The sequence below is a fragment of the Anneissia japonica genome, unplaced genomic scaffold (genome assembly GCF_011630105.1).
Source record: "Anneissia japonica isolate Jap-2015-1 unplaced genomic scaffold, ASM1163010v1 scaffold287919_len575428_cov197, whole genome shotgun sequence".
Lineage (NCBI taxonomy): Eukaryota > Metazoa > Echinodermata > Crinoidea > Comatulida > Comatulidae > Anneissia > Anneissia japonica.
Window position 1 is genome coordinate 478869 of NW_022718751.1, and position 4264 is coordinate 483132.

The window sequence follows — 4264 nt, forward strand, 5'->3', positions numbered from 1 at the left end:
TTGAACAAATGTTTTTCGGTTAACGACCTTGAAAAACGTGCCATGGCTCAAACTTTGAAAATGCCTAAAACAAATGCCCTCAAACCTATTTATACAAAGTCCATGCTAAATTATCTCTTGGTTATGACTGTGTTTTGTTGGAACGGGTGTGTATTAGACTAAACTTGTAAACCCCGAAAATAATGCTAAAAATTTCCAGGCGGGTATCAAAGTTAAAAAAAAAATGTTTGAAAAAAAAGGGTTGAAAAAAAAAGTTTGATAAAACTCTAGCAAGGAATGATGGGATATAACTTGATCGTCTACATTGTATACAGTATCCAGGGTAAATTTAAAATAGTTCTCCCTCTAATTTGAGACCATTTTTGGACCTGAAAAAATTGGAATGGTCTCTGGGTTTGTCCTCCAAACAAACACATTTGTGTTAAAAGATTAACTTTGTGTTAAAAGATTGACAATTATTATTCGATTCTTTGAAAAAGTGATCTTGAATTAAAGAGTCTTGGAATTAGAGGGGGGCTTGAATAAGTGGGTGCACTGTAATTAAAAAGGATTTTTTTACTTGAACAGAAGGGCATCCATTAATTTTAAGGGATGAAATTTAAGTTCTGTGGGGAAATCACACAAAACTAATACTGTGAAATCTATTACTATCTTTTCCTTATACTCTTACAATTAATAACCAATAAATAAAAATGGATTGTTAGTTTCACATTCAAATTTTAATTTTTACAGATATTTGGAAATAATTTTTATCCAGGTTAAGTATCCACTCATAGACTACCAACATCACCATTGAGTTGTGTAACCTTTGTATTGTATTCTGCCACTTATGTTTACACATCTTATTGGATTTTTAAAAAACAATCTTTCAGATTGTCATTATTTTGTTTATCATGTTTTTGTCTCCTTTTTTTATTAAATAGCATATAGTAAATTTTTTCACGAGTTTCCAAAATTTGAAGAGGGTGATGTGAAACTAGAAAATTAGTTTTAATTGGACTTCATTCGATGCTTTTGTTTGAGAATCTATTTTGGACCAATAATATAATTAAACAAGAATACAAATATATCACAATTTATTATAACAGACAAATAGACAAGGTAATGTTTATATAATGTATGAGACAATATACCAAACTCTCTCAGTTTCATTACAAATAGAAATTAAGTCTCCATTATGTAAAAATAGGCTCCCAGCAGGAGCGTGTGTCTACTGCCTTACACAGGAGTTTTTGTTTTTTTAATTTTATCTTAAAATCTTCAACATGCAAATGTGTGTATTATTGTAGTGTATCTAGATTTTCTTGAAAATTTTCTTTCATAACAATATTCTATATAGGCCTACTACTATATTACACTAAAAAATCTTTAAAAATGAGTAACTCTTGGAGTTACCACGTTATGTCGTTGATCACGAAGAGTACTACCATGTTGTGGAGGGCGTCCTTCAAATGACGGTAAAAGGCGTTCGTGGTGAATGCGTGCTGCATCTCTATAACGCGTGTTCGAGTTTTGAACGCAATTCTGTTTGAGTTCCGAACGCTATACAGTTGTCAATAGAGCGCCCCCTACCTCGTGGTAGTAGTAGCCTTCATGCGTAAACCGGATTTACCCTTTTCCGCCATCTTTAATTGCTACATCATGACATAGTGCCTACGCCCGCGTTGGGGCAGTAGACACAAAAGCAAGTAATAATAATGATTACTGGGTTCCACTTGCAATACAATTTACAGAGACACTTTCTGTATTGTACAACTATATTTTACCTACAGTAAAACTGTAATGCAAGAATAAATGGCATAGATGTCATATGACTTTTAAAGATCTTTTTCTGTGCTGAGCCAATACACTTGAGCAAGAAGTGAATATCTTTACATTGCTTATTTTTCAACACTAAAGTAATTATCATTGACATAAAAAAAATACAGTTCCATATTCTTTCTATACTCCCCATTTAGAAGTTGAATTTTTTAGACTTTATGGTTCCTCCTGTTTTTTAATTTGTTTGTATTAGTACTGTATTTTCAGGTCCGTAGCCAGGTTCTTCCAAGAGGGAGGGGGGTTCTCTGGGTGTGGGGCCTGGGGCCTCCTCAAGGGCCCGGTAGGGTGAGAGGGGAAGGGGGAAGGCCCAAAGCCAGAGTGCTTTTTGTGTTTTATGGGTCTAAATAATGCTACAAAAAGTTATGTTTGAAAAAGTTCTGCAACAAATCACTCTGTCTGAGTCAGGTGGGTCTACAGTGCATTAGTTGGGTTGGAGGACATATTCAGAAAATTCAAGGTGGGGGAGGGGGTGGTTTGCCAGAAAAGAGGAAGTTTGCTAGAAAAAGGAGGGTTCTCCCAAACAATAACCCCCCCTCCCCTGGCTATGGACCCAATTTTGTTTTCTTGGTAAACCAAAAAACGAAATTAATCAATCCACTACAGGGGACTGAAAACTGGCTTGTAAATAAGGACATTTAAAGTATGGAATATTTAAGATTTCAATTAATTTTTGATATGTTTTACCAGTTCTACTGACAATATAGTTAAACTTTTTATTTACTTGAACAACGATCAGTACAAATGTACTGAAATCGCTGCGATGAATGACAGGAAGGAACAACATCGTCCAATTTCAACAGCCTGTCACCATTTCCTTTCGTATTAATTGAAGTGTGTCGTCTGTCAAACAGATTTAAATCCCTGCCCCTGCAAAATCAGGGGAAAGGTTAATTCAGTCACTTCTGCCAGGGTTCAGTCTGAGAACCGAACAAGTAATCTTAACTGATTTTGGTGATTCTACGAACAGACTGAGTAATCATTAAATCACTGCCAAAAATTGTATTTAAGACGACTGTGAAAATTGGAGTTGACAAGTTGGGATAGAACAAGAATAACTAGTATTACTTTGCATTTTAGTTTTGAAATCAAATTTAAAACCAAAATGCCAAAAGTAGATAGTATTTTCTTCCATATTTTCACACAATCGGTTAATATCTTGAATTCCTCTCAGGAAGTGGCAAAGAAGAGGGAAGGGCAATCCAGTCTGGACAGATTTGACTACCTACTACTACCCAACACTACCTATACTGTACATTAACAGTAGAACCAAGACAAACCTATAAAAGACCTTTTTAGCCCAAATCTCTGTGACATATAGCTCCTGATTCTTAAAAGAGAAAGTCAACCAACCATACCTTTATATTTTGGATTCTAAACCATGCTAATGGCTCCTATACTATGAGGGCTCCCTTGATATTCATAAAATATTAAAAGTAACACATTTTAGGATGTCCATAGAAAATACCCAGATACTCATATACTATATTCGTCCATATATATAATGTACATTTCTATTATTATTATTATTATTATTATTATACAATTCTGCTTACAAATGCTTTTAAGATTCTACTTAAAAAAAAAAAAAAAAAAAAACTCAAGGCAATTCAATGGTTGGTGTTGAATAAAGGCAGAGTCAACCACATTTCACCTAAACGTATTGGCATTATCATCTGTTGACTTATCACTTTTGTTCAAATACACAACACAATATAATGGCAGACAAGATAATAAAACAAACATTTAGAAAAACATTTTATAGACAGTGCCTGAACAACAGAGGGTTCAATCATACTGTTTCTAAATTTGTGCTGTAAAGACTGGCAGTAATGAGGTGATTTGCTCTTCAAACATCATGGATTTGAAAGAAAAGAAATTTACCTTTTACATAAATAACCAACTTTCTTTTTAAATCCAATCAAAAATTATATAATTTTTCTGGAATCAATGAAAACAGAGTAGAGAAACTAAATACTGTAGAAAATTCCCTTCAGAACACTCCTATTAAAGAGACGCCCATTTAAGGGGAATTTGTTTTTCAACTTCTTTTGGTTACCAAGATTATCGTATCAGAGCGTTTTACCAACAGTACTATACAATACAATGGAACTATGAAAACAATTAAAATGACATAGTGAAAGCATTGACATTATCTCCTGATTCCTAAAACTCCCTAGAAAAATTCAATCAACCGTACCTTGCAATAATATAATTCAAAAGAAAACAAAAGTCAATTCCATTGGTATTCTTTTTTTATTATTTCAATTTAAACCACAGGTTTGTTTCCTGGTACTTGGTAAAATTTCATATAATTAAATGTAGTATATTATGCATCCATTCAAATCCCTGATTCTATATCATCCATGGGCACTGTGGATGCAGTTAATTTCTACACTTTTTTCAGGCATCTTCTTGACCACAATTACCCCCCTTACCCACAATT